At 36.1% G+C, this 25,613-nt stretch overlaps 1 protein-coding gene across 4 annotated transcripts in view; it reads right to left on the reverse strand.

Moving 5' to 3' along the window:
* Positions 1 to 25,613, reverse strand: part of Stag1 (stromal antigen 1) — a 757,688-nt gene that overhangs the window by 279,468 nt on the left and 452,607 nt on the right. Inside the window, exons 2-3 of one of the 4 annotated variants that reach the window (XM_052187536.1) lie at positions 23,142 to 23,243; positions 22,776 to 22,905 (exon numbers count right to left, since the gene is read on the reverse strand). The exons of 2 other annotated variants lie outside the window; for them this stretch is intronic. The gene's annotated coding sequence lies outside the window, so the exon portion shown is untranslated. The remainder of the gene's footprint in view (positions 1 to 22,775; positions 22,906 to 23,141; positions 23,244 to 25,613) is intronic. One more of the 4 variants, XM_052187535.1, reaches the window with a different exon arrangement.

The raw sequence follows: 25,613 nt of genomic DNA on the forward strand, positions 1-25,613 counted from the left end.
TTTTAAATTATGTATATATGGGCGTTTGGCACTAAGTATGGATGTCTACAGAGTCTAGTCCCCTAGAGCTGTACTTATATCTCATGTGGTTTAAGAAACTATACTTAGGCCCTTTGTAAGAATAATATATATATTAATCTCTATAATATATAAGATATAAGATACATAATATATATACACTATATAATATATAATATATGATATTTATATAATATATAATATTAATTATTATTATATATAATAATAATCTCTTCAGTCTCCAGCCTCCAGCATCCTTACTGAAGGAAGGTACAATGACTATGGCTGGTTCAGGGGACAAAGTAACAAGCAGATAGATCCTCAAAGCTCACTGACCATCTAGCCTATCAGGATAAAGGGATGCCAGATACAGAGAGCGATCCTGTCTCAAAAAAGTAAGGGAGAAACAATCAAAGGGACACTCAACACTAAAGCATACACATGCATGCACGCAAGCTTATGCACAAGCGCACACACACCCATACAAATATGTCTAACATTTGCCTTCATAAAAAGCTTGTAATTGGGACTAAACAGATGCTTCAGCACTTAAGAATACATACTGGCTTTGCCAAAGACCTGAGTTTAACTCCCAGCATCTACATTGGGTGATTCACAACTACCTATACTTTCAACTCAGTTTTTATACTTTGTTTTCTTTTGAAGTAGGGTCTTACTGTATCGCCCTAGATAGCCTCTCGGACTCACAAATGCTTAGATTAAAGGAACACACCATCAAACACAGTGAAAATTAAATACATTTTTAAAGGTTGATACTACTTGAACTGACAAGATGGTTAAGCAAGTAAAGAAAATTGTCACCATGCAACCTTAGTTTGATTCCTTGGACCTATTTAGTAAAGAGAACTACTAACTTCCTCTGTCCTTAGACTTACAGACACACAGACACAGACACAGGCACAGGCACATACACACACACACACACACACACACACACACAAAATGACAAAAGCATATGCCACCAAAATAATAAATAAAATTTAATTTAAAATAGAACTATTTCTAAACAGTGAATTTTTTAATCTTTATATCTCGCTTTTAGTAGATGATATTTATATAATATATAATATTAATTATTATTATATATAATAATAATCTCTTCAGTCTCCAGCCTCCAGCATCCTTACTGAAGGAAGGTACAATGACTATGACTGGTTCAGGGGACAAAGAAACAAGCAGATAGATCCTCAAAGCTCACTGACCATCTAGCCTATCAGGATAAAGGGATGCCAGATACAGAGAGCGATCCTGTTTGTATTTACCACATCCTATATGTATTTACCACAACAAACAAATATTACATATGTAGTATGAACAAATTCTTTAAGTTTATACAGACCTGAATGTAATCTGTCAACACAGTAACATTGCTGAGAAGTTACATACACATTAATCAACCACTTAGAACCTATAGAAATGCTTTTTAAAGGCCTTTAATGTCGTTTTAAGCAATTTGTAACACTTCATTTTATATAATGAAGCTCTACTTTAAAAATACTTCAGTAAAAGTATAGGGTCAGAGTGGTTAAGCCTATATGCAATAAAAGCAGTGAGAAGGCTACTGTGATGGGACTACTGGGACTGTGAAAGGACTCCAGCAAGATGCTATTAACAAGTAAACAAAGTAAACAGAAGTCCTGTTTCTAAGAAATATAAACTGGTCGCCCTTAGCCCTTAGCAACTGAACTAGATATACAATAAAGTGACTATGAAAAGAGATTAATTTGGGACAATGCACTCTGGTAGTATTACTGTAGTCCTAGCACTCTGCAAATTGAAGCAAGAGGATCACAGATTCAAGTCTACTCTACACTACTGATCAAGAATTGAGAACAGAGTCCCACCTTATCAAATGAAGTCCTTCTTGTTACCAGAGATGCAGTACAGACCCAGGCCTACCCCAGGAAACTCATCTGTTACAGGTATCCAGCTTGATCAGTCCATGCAACCTCCTCTGCCAGTGCAAACCACAACTCCCAGATTTTGCCTCAGCTGTATAACCTATATGCTGGCCTAGACTGAAGCAACATAGATTATCACATCAAACACACATCCAATGAAAAAAGTCCATATGCCCAGGTCACCTTATAAAAATAAAAACAATATGAAAGGCCTAGACACCCAAAACCCACCAATCTCATAAAAATGTTCTCCAATGACAATTATCTAAATGAACTCCAAAACACAGAACTTAAGAACACAAAGAATATAAATTTCAAAGACACAAAAAGCTTAAATAAATAAGCCGTTCAAATAAATAAATAATAAAATTACTGTGACCAATATACATTCCCATAATAACTATTTTTAAAATTTAATGTTCATTGGTGTTTTGTCTGCATATCTGTGTGAAGATGTCAACTCATGTGGTACTGGAATTACAGATTAAGATTAAACTGCCATGTGAGTCCTGAGAATTTAACCCAGGTCCTCTGAAGAGTAGACAATGCTCTTAACAGCTGAGCCATCTCTCTATCCCCGTTAACTGTAAATATTATTGGCCTCAACCTCCCAATCAAAAGACAAAGGTTAGCAGAATGGACTAAGAAACAAAATCCATCTTTCTGCTGTCTACAAATATTCAGATTTAAAGATACGCAACACTTTAAAGCAAGCAGAAAGAAAAAAGTATTCCAAGCCAATGGAATCAGAAAACAAGCAGATGTTGGTATCATAATAGACTTTAAAACAAAGCTAATCAAAAGCCAAGGGGGCAGGGAGGACCCATCTTTGTAATCAAGAAAACAATAATTAACAAAGAAAACATTATAATCTAAAACATACACATCAAACTCTGGCATACTCAATATTAAAAAGCATACTATGAGAATTAAAGATGTACAACTTTATAAGAGTAATTTCACTACCCTCATTTTCTTCAATTGTTATCCAGACACGCACACACACAAAAAATGAATAACATTATAAATTAGATAAACCCAATATCTAAAGAACAGAATATTCCACTCCAACCAACCAGGGAATTTATGATTAATACTAATTTAACTTTTCCATTTTATCCCAGTCAAAATAGCTAAGAATAGCTAAGATAAAGAAAGCAACTGCTGACAAAGGCTATCAAGGCTGCAGGGAAAAGGTAATCCTCATTTACTGTTGGTGGGATGCAAACAAACTGATCTAACCACAATAGAAATCAGGGTGGGGAATTCTCAAAAAGTTAGAACTAAGTCTACTTTATGTCCCATCTATACCACTACTGTGAAAAGGGTTTCACATCCTACTCTACAGATACTTGGATCGGCCATGTTTATAAGTCTAGTTATAGGAAATGGGAAAAAAAAAAACTAAATGTTCTTCAATAGACAAATGAACAATTAAAATGTGATAGATATATATGATGAAATAGTACGCAGGTATAAAAAAACTGAAATCATGAAATTTGCAGATAAATTGGTGCAATCAGAAAATATATTGATGAGGTACCCCAAGATTAGAAAGAAATAAAATACTGTGTGTTATTTGTGGTTCCTAGCAATAATTTTCAGAAATAAATGACTTATAGTAACTGAGGAAGTATGCTGAGGTGGGGGTAAGAGCTCTGGAGAGGAAAAAAGCAAATACAGGTACTTTGAAGGAGGAAATGGGGGAGAGGGAGGCTCTGAATGAGGAAGGTGGGAGGGAGGGCAACAGAGGCAAGAGGATGTCTGGGGGAAAAAAAATCACAGGGAGTCATGTTTTGTTAACCTAAAATTACATATATAATATGTATACGTGTTTATATGCATGCATGCATATATATATATTACATATTTACTTATCAAATGAAATCACATCACTTGGGGGTGATAAAGTTTCCTCCAAGAGCTCAAGTACCTAACAAAATCCCCAATACCAAGAAACCTCCTTTCAAGTTGTTGGTCAAAGGAACCCAAGTAAGCCTCCCAAAAATATACTGCTGTTATTGCCCTTGGTTTTCTCCCAGAATTTTAAGGTAAGTTTCTGCTGCTGAAGACACAGGACTTGGAGGATCCGAGCTGGATCTTAATCCAAAGTCTCCTCCCTAAAGACTACAGAAGGTTCTAGCCAAGCTGCCAAGGGAAAAAAGCAATCAACAGTCCTTCTTAGCTGTAACACCCAGAAACCACAATGACCAGTAAAACACGATATCCACAAAGGTGAAACTATGCCACTTAATTTATCTTAGTGATAACAGCTGTCTAATTAGATGTAAGGCCTATGCCTATTCAATAGGAAAGAATTTATGTTTGATACTCTATAACCACTCTTTCTCAACCTTCCTTATGCTGCAACCTTTTAATACAGTTCTTCATGTTGTGGTGACACTCCACATCATAAAATTATTTCATTGCTACTTCATAACTATAATTTTGCTACTGTTATGAATCATAATGCAAATATCTGATATGCATGATATCTAACACATAACCCCAAAGGTGTCATGACCCACAAGCTGACCTAGCATACTATCCATGGCTAGTGAGGCCATAGAACCTAGAGAAAAACATATTACAACCACTTTCCCAAACCAGTATAATCTCTGACTGTATCATCAATACCTATCCATACATCTATCCAGACGGGTGTGGCCTTCAACCTTCAACAAAGATGCTTCTTTTTGCGGCAGAAGAAACCATTACAGGAACCCAGAACTAATCAAAACACAGAGAACAACGGACCATGAGGTGTTCAGGCCCCATTGATACCCTGCAACACAGCCCTAAATCTAAGGCCTAGGGAATATTGCAGAAGTGGGAATGAAAAGATTGTAAGAGGTAGAGTACCAGAACATCTGCTGTGAGATAGTGTTTACACACACACACACACACACACACACACACACACACACACACACACACACAGCAGGAAAGTCAACACACATACACAGCACCCAAAAAAGTCAACATTATTGCCTAAATAAGACCTGAACAAGCCTGGTGGTGGTGGTGGTGGTGGTGGCAAAGGTGATGGCGGAGCACGCCTTTAATCCCAGTATTTGGGAGGTTGAGGCAGGCGGATTTCTGAGTTGGAGGTCACAGACCTCCTGTCTGTGACCTGGTCACAGAGTGAGTTCCAGGATAGCCAGGGATACACAGAGAAACCCTGGGGGGAGGGGGGGCAAACAAACAAAAAAGACCTGAGCAATAACAACACCAGTTGGCATACCAACATGAATGAGGAAAATCTCACAATCTTTTATTCCTAGATGAAGCGCTACAAGCAATTAATGATTGCTGAGAGGGGGGAAATGAGTCTTCCCCAGGAATTACCCTCAAATTACCAGCCCTAAAAGCATATAAATATGAGCAACACCAAAAGGACTACACAGATATTTATGTATTTAGATGTGTACATATAGCAAGAAAATTAAAGAAAACAATAGAGATAATCAAAGATAAATCCATGAGCATACACATATATTTACAGTTAAAAAATTTGCACTATCCTGGCTAGTTTTTTGTCAACTTGACACAAGTTTAGAGTTATTTGGGAAGAGGGACTTTCGGGGGTAGGAGGGCGGGAGCCTATATAAAAATTGCCTGTAGGCAAGTCTGCAGTGCATTTTCTTTAATTCTTTATTAATATAAAGAGGGCCTTCTCCACTGTGGGTGCCGCAACCCCTGGGTAGGTAGAAGTCCTGAGTGTAAAGAGAGCAGGCTTTAAAAGCTACTGGGAGCAAGTCAGTAAGCAGCATGCCTCTTAGGCTTTTCTATCAATTTCCTATCTCCAGGTTCCTGCCCAGATTTCCCTCAACAATGACCAAACTGTTTATTGTCATGGAGTTTTATCACAATAGAAACCCTGAATAAAACATTCACCTATAGTGAACATTTTATATTAAGGTAGTAGAGAAAACAACATCTAACAGAATTACTACTGAAAATAATTTTCTTTTCTTTTTTTTTTAAATGTGTATGAGTGCTTTGCCTACAGCTATGTCTGTGGATCACTCATATGGTAGGTACTCACATCGGCCAGCAGAGAGCCAGCAGTGGATACCCTGGAACTGGGATTACAGACAGTGTGAGCCATCAGGAATCAAACCCAGGCCCTCTAAACATCATCCAATGCTCTTGACCACTGAGCCATCTAAAAATGCTGGGGCTAGACAGGTTTTTAAATTTTTATATGGCATTGAAAATTTCAGGGGAGAAGAATGAGGGGAGGGTCAGAGGGTTAGTGAAATTCTAATATGTTTGAAAATACTGTAAAAAAAAAAATTGTGACTAGAGACAACTTAATTGTAAAGTGTATATAATGTTCTTACAGAAAGACTGGAGTTCAGTTCCCAAAAGCTACATCAGGCAGCTCACAACTACTTAAACTCCAGAGGATCAAATGGCCTTTCATAGGCTTCTTTAGTACTGTACTGCACTCACATACACAGACACATATTTAAAAAATAAAAATAAACTGAGCAGCTATGGGGCATGCCTTCAATCCCAGCATTTTGGAGGCAGAGACAGGTGGATCTGAGCTCAAGCCCAGCCTGTTCTACAGTGTGAGTTCCAGAACAGTCAAGGCTGCACAAATAAACCCTGTCTTGGAAAACAAATTACTTAATTATAAATAAATATTTCGAAAAGACTGTTACTTTGTATACTAAAAAAAAAAAAATTTAAGTCAAAAATGTTCAAGAAAAAGTAAAGTTGACGTGCCTATAGAGGAAAAATTACAAATGCATAAAGACGTATGAAGAATGATCTGTTTAATGTATACTCATATAATAAACCTTTTAAAAATGCTAATAGTAGCACTCTAAGATTAATGTTAACTTCTTGAACTTTATTTTTTCTAATGTCAGAGGACTATTAATTTTATCAGGCAACAACATAATCTATTATTCTATTATTGCCTCAGTAGAACAGGATGTAGAGTTATTTAATCACTTAAACACTACCACTTAAAAACAAAAATGATTAAATATTTCTAAATATTCCTTTAATAAATCAAAGGTAACTATTGTTATTTCTGACAACAAAGTAAAAAATCAAATAAAATATACTACCACAGTAAAATCTGGTGCATTGGTTTAAACACTATACCATAATTTTTTGTTTGTTTTTTATGCTGGGGTCTTGGTCTTATTAGACATGTACTGCCACTGAGCACATTACATTCTCAAGCCCAGGGTCTTGTTATGTAGCTCAGACTTGCCTCAAGCTCACAATCCTCCTGACTCTATCTCTCAATGTCTGGAACTGTATGTACAATTTTTTAAAGATTTAGAGGTAGAAATAGATATAATAAGCTCCATATTTTAGTTCTATTTCCAATACCTCTGCACTAGACAACCAAATCGTTTTTACAAAATAAAATAATTTCTGAAGAGATGTTATTATTCTCCAAACATCACCTGAATTACAACCTAATTTTAATTACATATAGTATTATCTAATTGCTAAAATAAAGAACCTCTATTATTAATACCACAGTTATAAAAATGATAGTAGATGGACACAGATGAAAACTGCCATTTAACAAAGCTGATATTACTGGTGTCATTCTACATGGTTCATTTTTATTATATCAATTCTTTTTAAATTGTTCATTACACCTGGGGGGGGGGGTGCAGGTGCACACACTCCTTTGCCATGATGCACTTGGAGGGGTTATAGAACAACTTGTAGGAATAAGGTCTATCCCTCCACCATGGTGGCCTCAGGGATTGAATTCAGGTATCGTTTTGGTGGCAAGAACCTTTGCCCACTGAGCCAGCTTGGCAGGATTTCTAGAAACTCTTATGTTTAATTGTGTTTACTGTATCAAGCTCAAAATCCAAAGAACACTGCACCATCTCTTCCTATACCATTCCAACATTCACAAAAGAGAGGCAGGTATTCATGGGAATACCTTAAGAATCCAAATAAAAAGTGACTCTAACCTAATTCATGTAACTACACTAAATGTAGACACTATCCCTGGTTTTACTACTTGTTCTGGCCTCACACAATTAACAACCTTCTCATGCCTCAATCCAATTAACTCCTCTGAGGTTCAGAGTGTAAAGCACAGAACATAACTGACAGCTGTGTTTCTTTAAACAACCGTAATATGAGGGAAAATAGTAACAAGATTCCAACATTCTTAAGAGTTATAAGAATTATTTTTAAGAACTTGTCATTACTCATAAAACCACTCATATCAAACTAAGTAACAGTAATATATGTGTTAAATTTTTGAGTGCTATTTTGTTAAACTTCAAGTGGCTTAAGAGGATTCCTTCAAAACCCTCTTTCATTTGCTCAATTCTCTTCTCAAGCATATTAGGCTCCATTAACAGCCAATCGTGTAAGCTGAGCTGCAAGTGACCCGAGAGTTGCCATAGCAACAGCTGCTTTCTGAAATACGTGTTATGCATTTTAAAAGCTTTCACGGAGAGGATACCACATCTATCAATTAACAACCAAAGCTCAACACAGCACATTATCCAAATGAAAGAGAAACTACCTTAAAAATGCAACAACCTCTTAACAAAAGGGACATTTGACGCACTTGACCTAAAATTCTATTGTGATTTATGTTTCAAAATGAATCCTATAATTAATAAGGTGTGACAGTTGAATACTATGCTTTTTTTAAAGCACAAAACTGATATAAGGAATAATAACCAGGACTATTTTTAGCAATGAAACATCAAGGATAATGAATGAACATATGTCGTACTATCCTGTCAAACTGTAATGAAGCCATATTAATGAAAAAGTTGGCCTAAATGTGGTTTACCAAAATGTTTTTCAATATTTGGTCAAAGTAAATACCACAAGACACTGCACTATTTAAAAAAAATCTTTTTGTAATTCATTGATAATTGAGATCTCATCCCATAAATTCCTGATAAAAAGATGTACAGCTAGCTAGGATTTATCAGCCGTCACTAGACTATTCAGCAAGAATACTTTACTCTTTATTTTTGCAATGCTAGGGATAAAAAACATCCAAAATATAACCTGTTCTTTGCAAAACAGCGCCAAAGAAATAGTTTGTGAATGTCCACAATTTCAAACTTAATCTCAAAAAACAATTTTTCTATAGTTCAAGTAAACAGAATGCCTAATTTCATGGTATTGTTCACCATGTTAGGGGAGATGCTATCAATAGGATTAAATAAAGAACATTTTATTAACAGGCTCCAGAGACTTAAAATGTGACAGAAGATTCTATTACATATATTTATTATAACTTTAAATTCTCAAATACTTCAAAGAATGGATTGACAGAGAGACTACTGTAATTACTAAAGCAGAAATTTAGGATCAGGGTATAATGAAGATGACAAAGAGACACTGTTGGGGTGACCTTCCTCAAATTGTGTGTCTCTGTATTTTTAATTGTTCATTCCATACCAAAGAGCTACTAAGTGCTGGCAAGATTTTGGTACTGTCATTTCTATGGACAATAATCAGTTTTTTATTTTGTAAACATTAGTCTTTCCTCCCCTGCCTAAAGGCAATCTAGAGATGTTATCAGAGGTTGTCTAGTTACTGATTGGTGGTAAAAAAAAAAAAAAAAAAAAAAAAAAATTAACAGCCAATAGCTGGGGTAGGAAGGAGAGCAGAACTTCCAGCTTCCAGTAAGAGGAGAGAAAGATGTAATGCAAGGCTGTAATTGATACAACAAAAATTAGGGGATCATTTAAGCCAGAATAAAATAGACTTAAATTTGGAGGACATGGAGGAGACGACAAAGGCACCGGTCATAGGCTAAAAGAGTTGGGCTAAGTTAAAATGGTATTTGGAAGCCTGCCCCAGTAAAAAGCCTACACTTTGAACTATAATAGAAGTCTCATGTCATTATTTATACATCAGGTGAATCCAGAAAGCACTGTAATAAGAAATGTTTAACTGTTAGGAAAGAAATCTAGCAATAAGCTGCTATAGAAAAGCCTAGATGTGGCTCCCAGCACCTTATAACAAACTGAAAAGGCCTACTTATTGAAGTATATTAATAAACTGTATATTAATGTCCTAGAAAATTCCTATTTAATCTTTCTATACCCTAAATTTACACAAATTTGGGATCTGAGCAAACACTGAACTCAAAACCTAACACACTATCATTATTATTATTATTATATTTTGGTCCATACCAATTTACACACATTAATTGGAGTATTCCAATGGCTAAGTATACATACTATCATCTCCATTTTATCAATGGCAAAACTGAGGGACAGAAAAGAAACCTACCTAATATCCCACTTAGTTGTTCAAAATCAATCTGACTCTATATGCTTTATCCTTAGCTGTTATCCATGAATTTATGTGAATAAATAAACATGGCTTCCAATCTACAACTGACCCTAACAAACTAACAACCACTGCTCTCTACCACACTTTCATTTTTTCCTTTGGCTGACTTGGTTAGTAAGTCAATTTCCTGGACTGGTTTTGAAAGAGCAAGACACTAAGAAGTTTAACACAAGAGGAGGGAGAGAAGAGAGAGGAGAGAGGAGAGAGGAAAGAGGAAAGAGGAAAGAGAGAGGAGAGAGAACACAAATCCCCCAAAAAGGAGAAATTAATTTGTCTATAAATACTACATAAAAACTACACAAGAGAATAAAATGGCTGATATTTCTCTTTTAAAAGTAGATACAAAGAAATAGACAGACCAGGGTTATGAATAATGATGCTGATAATAAAGCTTCTTAATGCTTACTATCTGTCAAACATGGTCTTACTAATTTGTCTTATATACCTTAACATTTGATTGTCCCAACTAACCTAAAAATCAAATACTATCACCCATACTTTAGAACATGCAAATGGTTAAGAGAATTTAGAGGACAGCTGCAAATCACAAAGGATTACTCCTAAGTCATAGGAATTTGTGGAGTTTCTCCAGCTGGATTCCTAAACTACTTAGAACTACCATGTCTGTATCTGTCCCAGTTCTGTATTTTAGGAAAATTTAGCCTGTTTTCTTTGTTCCACAGGTTCATACTTAAAAGAACTTCACCCATATTTCACTTAAATATTTAGATAAGAAATTTAGGACTTCTGACTTATGTAATTTAGATAGGACTTTGGGTTGTCATAAGAACTGTAGGGAGCATGGGACAAGGTAGACTCACGTTGTCTATGAAGCACATGGATCTCAGAACCTCTCAGGATGCCTGTGGTAAACACACTCGGCACTTTTATCTTTTCCCCTGTGCTACTTACTGTGTTATGTATTAAAGTAAATGGCAAAAGATCAACAGATATCAAAATAGGAAAATTATCTTTTGTAATCAATATAATCAATCACATTGGCCCTAAAGAAAGAAGGAAATAAGCAAAGAAATCAAAGAGATGTAACAGGGAAAAATGCATGAAAAACTTGAAGCTTTAGAGGAACCTTACCTTCTGATATGAAAGGAGCCATAAATAAAAGCAGCAGGTGGCCTCTAGGAATTGAGCAGTATCTCTTCCCCAAACCAACACTAAATAAAGAGGACCTCAGGAACACAATCTGAGTGGTTAAGGAATTTGATCTCTCTAGAACCTCCAAAAGGAGCTAACTCCTTTTAGACCTTCCTAGACACTAAGAAAAGATCAATGGACAAGACAAGATGTAAATTGAGTTTTGTTCTGTCCCAAACACACCCCTTGAGACAGGGTTTCTGTGTAAACCTATCTGTCCTAAGAACTCACTCTGTAAACCAGGCTGACTTTGAACTCAAGACACCCACCCACCTGCTTTTGCTTCCCTAGTGCTGGGATTAAAGTCCTATGCCACCACTGCAGAGCATAAATGGCCATTTTTAAAGTACTGCATTTATGGTTCTTTGTAACAATATTTATAAAACCTAACATAAAAATGACTTTTTCAATCACAAAAATTAAAGATTCTACTTTGCCTAAGATTCCATGACCAATAACTGAGTCTTGTCATTTATATTAGGAGTCTTATTTCTTATTTCTTGTGCCTCCTTGCTTGTCTTAAAACCTTCCACCAATGTGATTCAGTACATATGAAGTAGCAGCAGAAGGGACAAAAAATAAAGGTGCCAATGCTGATTACCATAGACCTACAAAGTTCTGTGATCCATACACATTCATATATAAAATGGGTTCTGGAACTCACTATAGGGAGAAGAGTAGTCTTGAACTCCTAAACCTTCTGTCTCCACTATTCAAGTAATAGGATTACTGGCATTTAATACCGTGCCCAGCTCATTGTCTGTAACTGTTGCAGCTGGCATTCAAACCTAAATATAGCTTGAGCTCTTAAGCACTGATAAGACAACAGAAGTAACAGCACAGGGTACAGAAAGTTAAACACCTAAAAAAGACAATTTACCTGACAGATCTAAAAAAGAAGGTGCTATATTCTTTCTACAAAGTTTAAATAAATTACTTGGTTCTAGACTTATTTATATTTATACAATTATAGCAAATAGAAATTGCTGATTTTTGAAAGAATTATTCAATGCATAGTATAAATTATACATAATTATATAATATATAACTAATTACAAACATAAGCCTTCACAGAGTCAAAAAGATAACTATGTGAACAAGTGACAACTATGAGGAAACAGTTAAAGAATGTTAAATGTACTAATTCCCTATATTTCACCACTTAGAGTAACAGACACTACCTAAAAGGCTCAAAAATTAGGACATAGGTGAAATAATGGCAAAGGTTTAATAATAAGCATTTCTAAATAGCTTTACTGGACTCTTAGAGGAAGGTTGGTTACTGTCCTTCTTTTGTACATTTCTATGTTCTTTTTTAAAAACATGTTGACTATATAACTTATAATTTTTATTTTTTAAAAAATATATGTATTGATTCAGTATTTCTGGGAAGCAGAATCAAAATTGAAGCTATATATGTAAAAAAATTATCGTGAGAAGTATTTATGGAAGAATGAGAAGAGAAACAAAAAGCTATAAAAAGTACAGCAATAAAAAGGGAGAACTAAGTAAGAACAGCCTCAAACGAGCACAGTCCTCAACTACCAGTCTTACAGGGAACTCACTCTGGATTGCCCAAAGAGAAGTCCCACATTAGGCAGAAATGGCTAATGCTCAGTAAGTGAAGAAAAGCAACCCAGGGAATACATAGCTTGGACTGAAAGATGCAGCAAATCTGAAAGGCTACTGTATCTGGAGTCTTAGCTAAAGCCGTCCTCAAGGTACAAGTTTCTCAAGGGAGAGAGAAACAGAACTCTTCCATGGCTGTCAGAGACATAACATTCTGCAATCATTAAAAAAATGTAATGAGGATAGGGAAGATTCTCAGATGGTAAAGTGCCTTAGTTCAGCTCTCTATTGCTGGACAAAGCAGCACATACCTATAATCCCTAGTACCACAGAGGAAGAGCCCAGGTGAATTGGTTAGCTCCAGCAAAAAGATAAGGTAGAGAGCAACTGAGGAATAGATCCAGTACCAACTTCTAGTCTCCACATACACACGCACACAAATGCACCAGTATGCAAATGTTCAGACACACATGGATACACTCATGACCACAAACCAAAGGACAAAAGCTGAAAATGAGAAAATTAACAACTATCAGAGTTTGTCTGTTAGTTTAAAACTCAAATTTTCTACATTCCCAGGCTGGCCCCAAATTCAAATTCCTCCCATCAAGTCTGTGAGACCTGAGATGACATACCCATACAACTAATGCTTCTAGCTCTAGAGCTTGCATCATTAGTTCCCAAGCAGACTGTTTAAGCTAGTAAAAAGTAATTTAAAAGTACTGAGGCTTCTTCACCTTTTTATTAACTAGAGAAGCTCTATTATTTTTCTACAAAATCTTCTTGAACATAAGGCATCAAGACTTATAAAAGTTACAAATTGATGAAATTCGCAGGCAAATGAATGGATCTAGAAAATATCCTGAATGAGGTAACTCAGACACAAAAGAACACACAAAGTATATACTCACTGATAAGTGGATATTAGGCAAAGAGCATGGAATACCCATGATACAATTCACAGACCACATGAAGCTCAAGAGGAAGGAAGAGGAAAGAGTGGATGCTTCAGTCCTACTTAGAAGGGAGAACAATATAATCAAGGGAAAGTAGAGGGTGGGAGGGACTTGGGAGGAAGAGAGGAGGGGAGGAGAAAAAGAGGGACAGAATCAGATATGGGAGAAGATGGAGATGTATGAGGGTCAGGAAATTGAACAGAGCTGTGTAACAATGGGGAATAGGGAACTGGAGGTAGCAACCAGAATGTCCCAGATGCCAGGAAAGCAAGAACCTCTCAAGATCCCATGGGGATGACATTAACTGAAATAACCCACAAAGGGGAGGGAGACCATATCCAAAGTTTAGGTATGATCCTTCTCCCCCACCCCCAGCTGAGGGACAGGGCCACACCCACCCATCTCCAAAATTTTAACCCAGAATTGCTCTTGTCTAAAGGAAATACGGAAACAAAGAGTGAAACAGAGACTGAAGGAAAGGCCATCCAGAGACTGCCCCACCTAGGGATCCATTTCATCTGCAGACAACAAACCCAGACACTATTGCTGATGCCAAGAAGTGCTTGCCGACAGAAGCCTGATACAGCTGTCTCCTAAGAGGCTCTGCCAGATCATGACCAATACAGATGCAAATGCTCACAGCCAACTATCAGACTGAGCATAGGGAACCCAATGGAAGAGATAGGGGAAGGACTGAAGGAGCTGAAGAAGCCTTGTCTGGGCATCAATGAGAGGGGAAGCCCTTGGTCCTTTGAAAGTCTGATGCCTCATAGTGAGGCAGGAGTGAGTAGGTGAGTAGGAGTGTGGGGAGCACCGGCAAAGAAGCAGGGTAAGATGGGATTGGATAGGGGTTTGCAGAGGGGACACCAGGAAAGGGGATAACATTTGAAATGTAAACAAATAAAATATTCAACTTAAAAAATTATTAATGTCACTAAAACAAACTTTCCATTAAAAATGTAATGAAAACATTTAATTTTCATGTTTAGGGGAACACACACACACACACACACACACACACACACACACACCAGGAGTAGGGGGAGACAAAGGGAGAATATCAACATGAAATGTTAATAATGGTTATCCTCAGTTCAAAAGATAGGGTTTTTTTTGCTCACATCTTCTATACTTTTTCAACTTACTTAAATTATAAGAGTACAGTAATACAAATTGTAAGAGTTTTGTAATGGCGGGCGTTGGTGGCGCACGCCTTTAATCCCAGCACTCTGGGAGGCAGAGGCAGGCGGATTTCTGAGTTCGAAGTCAGCCTGGTCTACAGCGTGAGTTCCAGGACAGCCAGGGCTACACAGAGAAACTCTGTCTCAGAAAAAAAAAAAAAAAAAAAAACCAAAGAATTTTGTAATTATTATTTTTTAATCTTAAATCTAATGGACAGGGGCTGAGCTGATATGTAAGCTGCATTACAATACAAAAAATATCTTAAAGCTACTATGTGTAATTTAGTAGCTGAACACTTGCCAAGAACACATCAAAGCCCTGGTCTTGCTGCCTAACATGACAAAAAGCAAAAGAGAAAATAATTTTATATCTTTTGAACTACTGGCAAAATTATACGTATAAATTATAATCTCCAAACAAATTCTACCTGTTAAGGTGTAATATTTGTGTTAAGTATTCTACTTAACATCTTTAAAACAACTAGTGAAATTATGGCTTTTGTTGGTAGCCCACAAATGACTAGAATACATCATATACTTTTCTAGAAATTTTAAATAAATAAATACCTGAAGATTTTAGCCTAATTATTTACCAACTATTTCTATTTTATAAAATCATGTAGTAGCAGCTCTTAAGAACTGATAAAAGGCACATAATTACACAATTCTTAGTTTTCCCAATCCTATGAAAGGAAAACTTGTAGAATTCCCATTTAATTAATTAAAACTTTAATATATGAACTGAAGGTCACCAAATGAAAACAGATAGAAATGCAGGATAAACTGATTTGTAGCTAATATTCAAACAAGGCTAATGTTACAAAACTGTCCCTCACAGGCTAATGCAGTTGTGCACTGATCCCAAGCTGGTGGCAACATTTTGAGAAATTATGGAATCTTTAATTGAAGAAGTCTCACACTTATGGAAAAGGGTCATTAGGGAGGAGAAGGTAGGAGAGTTTTAAGGCAGCAGCACCACTCCCATTGTCCCTCTATCTGCTTCCTAATTCACAGAGACGCAAACCTTGTCACAACCATGGCTTCCTTTCCCCTTCATGTTGCTTGTAAGATATTTCTCCATAATAATGAGAAAAGCAACTAAAACAACAAATAAAGTTCCTAGAAAATTTGCATTCACCAAGACCCTAATTTATCAGTACAATCACATACATAAAAGCCTTTAATGATAGAACCTCTCCATTTTTTTAATCAACTCATCAATATGTGCTAGGATCTATGTTAAATGATACCATTAAGATTCACTAATAATTAAGACTATACAGTTTGGGGGAGAATTTTGCCTGTTTTTTCTTACACCTATAAAAATTATGCCTGAGGAGGTACAAGGATGATTCAGTGGTTAAGGGATGCTCTTCCAGAACACCTGGGTTTGATTCCCAGCACCCATATGGCAGTTCACTTTAACTCCTGTTTGAGAATATCTTGACACCCTCTTCTGGCCTCCAAGGACACCACACCCACACACTGTGCAGACATAATATGCAAAGAAACATTCACACATAAAATTAATTAGCTTCTTTATTATTTAAAACTATGCCAAAAACAATTCTGAGATAATGAGTACAGGAGCACCTCACTAAGGCTGCTAGATGCAGGCTTTTTAGAAGGGATTATAATAAACTTCTATATAATTTTAGATTACTTTAGACAACAATAAACACTTTAATAATAGCAAGACTGCCTTCCAATACCTGAACATGTTTTTCCATTTATTTGTTTTCTTTGTATTTTATGATTCTCTATGTACAGATCTTTCATTTCCATGAATTAAATATTTTGCAGCTACTTGAAATAATAGTGTTCCCTTGATTTCTCAGAAGTTCCTTGTTAATACAAAGAAATTCTAATTATTTTTACATGCTGATTTTTAATTGAGCCACTCTACTGAATTTGTTCATCAGCAATGCAGACTTTTGGTGGATTTGGTAGGAAACTATGAACAATGTGACTTATTTTGTCTCTTTTTATTTCTTTTACTTGAATTATTATTAGATCTAACAAAGACTTTTAGTACTCCCAGTACTGGAGATCAAACCCAAGACATTCTCTACTAAATTATACCTCCAGTGAGCAGTAATTAAAAACGTTATGAAAAACTATGAAAGAATAGTTCTGAAAAAAAGACACTATTAAGGTAGGAATTTAATTAAAAATAATACATTGAAATAAAAAGACCATCACTCATTGATTCAACAAAATCTGAAAGGATAAAATCATGAATACATCTTCAGTAATTACTGATATAGTAAAAAAGAAGACATAAGATGACTTACATAACTCAACCACCACTAAAGTATATTTCTGCTGGAACTGGACTTACAGATAGTTTTGAGCTGTAATGTAGTGTGGAGAACTAAATCCAGGTCTTCTGCAAGAACATCCAGTGCTCCTAAGCACTGAGCCATCTCTTTAGACCCCAGTTTGTTTTCTTATACACCCAAAGACCTCTCCAGGAATAGTACCTGAACTCTTACACATCAATCACTAACCAAGAGAAAAAAAATAGCCTTCACTGACTTGCAGACCAAACTAATGGAAGCACTTTCCCAATTGAAGTTTCTTCTTAAATGACACTGGCTTGTGTCAAATTGACCAAGGGGAAAAGAAAAAAAGAAAAAAGAAAAAAAAAAAAAAAGCACATGTACCAAATTCATTTTATGAAGTCAGAATATCCTGAAACCAAAAACTGAATAAAGGCACACAGAGAACAAAATACTATACAGCAGTTTCCCTAACGGCCATAAGTACAAAAGTTAGTATCAGTTTTACTTATGATTGCTAAAATTTACCAGCAATCAAGAAGATGTACTCATTTGCTAGCTGGAAAAATAAACTGTGATATAATCAGACAATTCAGAACGTTACTCACTGCTTTAAAAAAAAAAGGCAAACTATAAACCATAAAAGACATCAAGAAATCTTAAATACATGTTACTAAATTAAAGAAAACAATTTAAAAAGATCATATATTGTGTGGTTCTTACTGATAACATTCTAGCAAAATTACCAAGACTCAAAACTATCAGTGAGGGGGTGGAGAGATGGCTCAGTGATTAAGAGTTCAATTTCTAGCAACCACGTGGAGGCTCCCAACCATCTGTAATGGGATTCAGAAGCCCTCTTCTGGTGTGTCTGAAGACAGCGAGAGTATACTCACATACATAAAATAAACCTTTAGAAAAAGACCTATCAGTGATTGCTAAGAATAACTATGCATAGCACAGAGGTTTTACATAGCCGCAGAACCGTTCTGTGTATGCCTCCATAACAATCAATGTATGCTGTTTACTAGTCAAAACCCACAGAAAGTACACCAATAGGAGTTAACACTAAGGTAAAGCATAAACAAGGTGAAAAAGAGATATCATTGCACATCCATCCCTGTAATAATGTGCTACTGCTGATTCTAGAGACAGTGTATGGAGGTGGAACGGTAAATTCAGTACCTTCTGTTCAGTGTTATAAAACTTCTCTTTAGAAAAGGTAATCAAGTATTTAAAAACATAGCTACATGAATGAATCTCAAATTAAGTTTAGTGAAAGAGTCCAGGTAAAAATTACTAAAAAATTCAATTTATAAGCATTGTGATAAGTCAGAACACAGAAAAAAAATTAAAACTCTTAACCACTTTTAATTCTGCTGTTAGACACCTTTTTTATGTAAATTATACTCTATGACTTATACCTCAATAAACCCAGTAATAGAAAACAGCGAGAAGGAGTACTGTCTTTAGCATTTCAGAAGGTTTTCTTTTGGTAAGCTAATATTTATGTCTAAAATTTTTCACTGTAAATGAACTTTGAAAGTTTATTTAACATTACAAAAATCACAGCAATATCTTTCATACTTTGTAAGTTAAAACTTCCTTAAAATATATATTCTCCAAATTAAGCAAGTGGGTCCCATCCCTAATCAGGATAAAATTCTCAAAGTGTGATCCCTGGATTATAAACATTTGACTTACTTGACAACTTGTCAGAAACCCAAAAACTGTAGGCCCACTTCTAACTACATAAATAGCAAACTCTCCAGTTTATGACTCTCCAGATGACTAACACAGCATTAAAACTCTATACCAATGAAACATTAGCTGGAGGTAGGTTTTCACCTCCTCCAGTATGTTTTTAAATCCTAAAGTGATTCTAATATACAGCCAAGGTTAATTTTAATATACTAAGTCTTGAGTAAGGGCATCAGATATCTTTTTTTTTTCTTTTTGTTTTTTCAGGACAGGACTTTTCTGTGTAGCTCTGGCTGTCCAGGAACTCCATCTGTAAACCAGCTTGGCCTCAAACTTACAGAGATCCTCCAGATTCTGCCTCCTCTCCTAAGTGCTGGGATTAAAACTATGTACTACCACTGCCCAGGGCAGATATTCACACTAGAGCTTAAGAAGATGTTGCTATCACTCTCCATCTATTCCTCTGAGGCTGGGTCCCTCCACCTGTAGCTTTTATTTCCTTTACTAGGCTGGAAACCAGCAAATACCAGCTTTCTTCCTGTCTGGGCTCCCTGTTGGAGCTGAGCTACTAGAAGACCTGGGATGCCCAGATTCTTAAGTGGGTAATGAGATCATAACTAAAAAGCAAGCTTGTTTTCCCAATGAGCCATTTCCCCATTCTAAGACTCCAAAGTTTTAACATTCCAATTCTAATGTTAGTAGCCTAATGATATCCCAGTTGCTTAAATAAACAGTTACAAATATCAGTGACAAAAATGATTATTTCCATGATTCTACTTGAACTTCCTGGAATGACACACAAAAGCCAGATATTTTAAAATACAAAACAAAACAAAAAAGAACATAAAATAAATACACCAAAAGTCCTGAGCAGATTGTATTCCCTGAAAAGATACCTGGTCTTTAGAAGTGTTAGAAGTATATATTCTTTTATCACAAGTCATATGTATGCATAGTTATATTTTTACTTTTTTCTCTTTTGAGGGAGGAGACAGGGTCTCCTCAGAATCATATACCAGTCTCAAATGTACTATCCTTAGTTCACCACATTTACAACCACAAGATTATTTTTCTTTATAATGAGACACACAATATTATATAAAAACCTCATCATTAGCAAATGTTTATGTACTAACAACACAGATCTTGTTCATTTTGTTGTAGTTCTTGCTTAAATATTTTTGAAACAGTGAAATAGTTTGAACATACTGTGAACATCATCTATAACCATTCTACCATGAATACTCCATAAAACCGAAAAACATATTATTTGAGATTATAAAATTTGAAATTATTAAGTATCTAATTTATATTCGAATCTTTTCCTTTTTCTTCTTTCCCCTAACAAAAGCTGAATATGAATCTTTAAATTTTTCATATATTTATCAGTGGACCACTATTCTAGCTTGCTTTCAACTATGAAAAACACTATGATCAAAAGAAGGGTTTATTTGCCATAGAGATTACTGTGACTATCTCCATCTGACCATAGATGGCATGACCAGAGTGGGCCAGGCCCTCTGACATTAATCAATGTCAGAAAATGCATCATAAACATGTTCACAGGCCAATCTGAGAAAGGAAATTTCTCAATTAATATTTTCTCTATTTTTAAAAACCTTTGTAAAGGTTTTGACTTTTTTATCTTCTTTTTATAATTTATGTGTGTATGTTGTCTATGTGAGCTATGTGCACCATATGCATGCAGAATCCTGGGAGAGGGCATTAGAATCCCTGGAGCTAGAGTTACAGACAGTTATGAGTGGTCATGTGAGCGCTGGGAACTATACTCATCCTCTGAAAGAGCAGTGCTCTTAATCCCTGAGCTATCTCACCAACCTTGACATTTCTACACCCAAGTATTTCTATATTGGTTTGAAGTTGACATAAACTATGTCACTTATAAAATACTTTCAGATACATTCTCCAATCACAGTTATCATTTATAATTTACAGAAAATCCTAAAGAGAACAAAAGAAGATGGCCTAAAACTGAAAGTAACAAAGCCAGTACTTAAACCTGTAACTCTCACCTCTTCTAATACTATTAGGTTTCAGCCAATTCCTAAGGATTACTGACTACCATATACAAGTACCTATTGATTCCTAATATAACTGAAAATAAATTTTTCTTCATGACCTCTTATTCTCTCAAGGTACAACCCTTTCTTCTTAGAATTCTGTTTCATATCATCTAATACTAAATAAATGTATAAAAAAAATCTTATTGAGTTCCTGTTATTTTAAACTATATAAATAGCAAAGAAAAGTATTTGAATCTTAGTTTCCCAAAACATTGAGGTTCTCTTTAAAAAAAAAAAAAAAAAAAAAAAAAAAAAACCCTGTACAAAGCTGAAAAGAACAAGTGTTGAGAAAGTTGTTCCCATGGAGACTCTAAGTAAATGTCTTTCTTACCTAGCTTCTATATCCACCCAATCACACCTGTCTTAGTGATGAATCAAGAAAACTGTTTCCGCAGGGCAGTGGTAACACACGCCTGTAATCCCAGCACTTGGGAGGCAGAGGCAGGCAGTTTTTTGAGTTCGAGGCCAGCCTGGCCTATAGAGTTCCAGGATAGCCAGGGCTACACAGAGAAACCCTGTCTCAAAACAACAACAACTAAAAAACAAAAAACAAAAAACAAAAAACAAAAACAAAACAAAACAGAACAAAAAAAACCTGTTTCCTATTTGTATGCATCGGTGGTTCTCAACCTTCCTAATGCTGCAACCCTTTATTACAATTCATGTTATGGTAAGCCCCAACCAAAAAATAACTTTAATTGCTACTTCATAACTGTAATTTTCCTACTGTTATGAACTGTAATGTTAAGTATCTGTGTTTTCCAATGGTCTTAAGCTACCCCTGTGAAAGTGTCAGTGAACCACCCCCGCAAAGGGGTTGATCCCTCACAGGTTGAATACCACTGGTCTACATAAACATTCCAACAGAACTAAGCTTCCTGGTTTGCAAAACATGTTAATTATTGTCTGTGTACTAGCTGGTTCAAGATTTCAATCTATATCTGCTAATTCATCATTTTTTCATTATTTTCTATATTCTTTGTTTACATTCCAAATGATTTCCCCTTTCCAGGTCCCCCCTTCCCCATAAGTCCCATAAGCCCTCTTCCCTCCACCCATTCCCCAATCAACCCCCTCCCATTTCTCTGTCCTGGTAATCCCCTACAATGCTGCATACAGCCTTTCCAGGACCAGGGCCCTCTCCTTCCTTCTTCTTGGGAATCATTTGATATGTTAATTGTGTCTTGGGTATTCAGAGCCTAATTCATCATTTTGAGGATAATGTAAAAGAAAGAAAAGTTGGTTTTTTTTAATGACAATGTCTCAAATTATAGGTCAGGCTGACGGAGCACTCACTAGAAACTGCAGGTTGACCTAGTCTTCTCTATATTCTCCTGTCTCAACCTATACTCTAGAATTACAGGCATGAGCTACCATGCCTAGCTATGATCATTTTCTGGTATAATTAAGAATATCTTCCTTTCTACTGTCAGGAAAAAAGTAGGGGGCAGAACAATGGAAAATAAATCAACTTTAAAAAACAGTCTCTTTAAATTCCTAAGTAACTCACTTTTAGAGGAACATATCACAGCCTGGTTGTGATAATTTCTATATTATCTTAATTATTTTTAATGCTTACCCAGAAAAATCAATTTTTTTCAACATAAAAAATTGGTCAGTCGGGTAGTGGTGGCATGTGCCATTAATCCCGGAGGAGTAGGTGGATCTCTGTGAATTAGGCCAGCCAAGTCTACACTGAGAAACTCTGTCTGAAAAACAAAAAACAAAAGTAAAGTGCATTTCCTTATCATCGCATGACTATATATGTGTGTGTGTGTGTATGTATGTGTGTGTGTATGTATGTATGTGTGTGTGTGTATATATATACACACTAGCCTAGTATTAAGACAGAAACTTTAAAAAGCTAACTGATTTCTTTGCTTTCATTAGGCAATCTGTCAATCTGTCATATCATAGTCAATTACAAGGTTTTTTATTTTCTTACTTGACTAAGGCAGCATCATTTTTCATTCTCTTTTTTCTGTTCAGACTTTTTTTAAGTGAGAATGACCAATTTTTTCCATGTCACATATAGTTAAGTAGTACACTGGAAGGAAGGAAGAGAAAAACTATGAGTTCAAGGGCAAAATGAAGTACACAGTGAGTCTAAGCTAGCCCAATCTACATAGCAAGACCCTGTTCTCAAAAAAAAAAAAAAAAAAAAAAGTAAAACTGGTCAAGGCACTCAGGATAGAAAGGCAGGTGGATCTATGTGAGTTCCAGGCTAGCCTGATCTACCAAGTGAGTTCCAGGACAGCCAGAGATATACAAAGAAACCCTGTCTGTCTTGAAATGAATGAACAAACAAACAAACAATAATTAAATAAAACAGAATGGGGTAGGAATATGATTACAGCCATATCATAGTAGAGATAATAATTACTTGAATACTGTAATATACCACAACATACATACATACATACATACATGCATACATATTTAAAATTAAATAAAATTCACAAAACCTATTTATTCTACAGCAAGCAAACTATTTATTAGACTAACTATACACAGAGGTCATTAAAAACTAGGCCCTTTCACAGACCTGCGAAGGTTAGCAGATACTAGTCGTAAGATAACAGTAGAAGAATTTTTTTTCTTTTATTGGATATTTTCTTTTTTTACATATCAAATGTTATCCCCTTTCCAGGTCTCCCCTCCAGAAACCCCTATCCCATCCCTACTCCCAATGCCTCTATGATGGTACTCCCCCACCCACCCCCACCTTCCCACCCTGGCATTCCCCTACACTGGGGCATCAAACAACCTCAGGCCCAAAGTCAGCTCCTCCTACTGATGTCCAACAAGGCCATCCTCTGACATATATACAATGGAGCCATGGGTCCCTCTTTGGTTGGTGGTCCAGTCCCCAGGAGCTCCAGGGGATCTGGCCAGTTGACACTGTTGCTCTTCCCATGGAGCTGCAAACCCCCTCAGCTCCTTCAGTCTCTTCAACGACTCCTCCATCAGGGACCACACACTCAGTCATCAAATGATTGGCAGCAAGTGTCCACCTCTGTATTTATCAGGCTCTGGCAGAGAACCTCTCAGGAGACTGCCATGCCAGGCTCCCGTCAGCAAGCACTTCCTGGCATCCACAATAACATCTGGGTTTGTGACTGTATATGGGATGGATCCCTAGGTGAGGCAGTCTCTGAGTGGCCTTCCCTTCAGTCTCTGTTCCACACTTTGGCTCCATATTTCCTCCTGTGAATAATTTGTTCCCATTTCTAAGAAGCACTGAAGCATCCACACTTTGGTCTTCCTTCTTCTTGAGCTTCATATGGTCTGTGAATTGTATCTTGGCTATTCTGAACTTTTGGGCTAATATCCACAAATCAGTGAGTGCATACCATTTATGTTCTTTTGTGACTGGGTTACCTCACTCAAGATTTTATTTTTAACTTCCATCCATTTGCCTAAGAATTTCATGAAGTCACTGTTTTTAATGGCTGAGTAGTATTCCACTGTGTAAATGTACAGCATTTTCTGTATCCATTCCTCTGTTGAAGGAAATCTGGGTTGTTTCCAGCTTCTGGCTATTATAAATATGGCTGCTATGAACGTATGTCCTTATTATATGTTGGAGCATCTTCTGGGTATACGCCCAGAAGTGATATAGCTGGGTCCTCGGGTAGTACTATGTCCAATTTTCTGAGGAACCACCAGACTGATTTCAAGAGTGGTTGTACCAGCTTGCAATCCCACCAGCAACTGAATAGTGTTCCTCTTTCTCCACATCCTCGCCAGCATCTGCTGTTACCTGAGTTTCTTATCTTAGCTATTCTGACTGGTTTGAGGTGGAATGGCAGGATTATTTTGATTTGCACTTCCCTAATAGCTAAGAACGTTGAACATTTCTTTAGGTGCTTCTCAGCCATTGAGTTTCCTCAGTTGAGAATTCTGTTTAGCTGTTCCCCATTTTTTAATAGGGTTATTTGGTTCTCTGGAGTCTAACTTCTGGAGTTCTTTGTATATATTGGATATTAAACCCTCTATCAGATATAAAATTGGTAAAGATCTTTTCCCAATCTGTTAGTTGCCATTTTGTCCTATTGACAGTGTCCTTTGACAGAAGCTTTGCAATTTTATGAGGTTCCATTTGTTGATTTTTGATCTCAATAGCATAAGTTATTGGTGTTCTGTTCAGGAAATTTTCCCCTGTGCCCATATATTTGAGAATTTCCCGACTTTCTCTTAATATTCGATTCAGTGTATCTAGTTTTATGTGGAGGTCCTTGATCCACTTGGACTTGAGCTTTGTACAGAAAGATAAGAATGGATCAATTTGCATTGGAAGAATTATTGTTTAAAAATCATGAGACAAAAAAAAAAAAGAAAGAAAGAAAAAGAAAAAAAAAAACCATGAGACTAACCAAATTCTTGTTGTTGGAATAGGAAGTCTATATAAAATTTA

Source organism: Apodemus sylvaticus, chromosome 7 (assembly GCF_947179515.1).
Source record: "Apodemus sylvaticus chromosome 7, mApoSyl1.1, whole genome shotgun sequence".
Classification (NCBI taxonomy): domain Eukaryota; kingdom Metazoa; phylum Chordata; class Mammalia; order Rodentia; family Muridae; genus Apodemus; species Apodemus sylvaticus.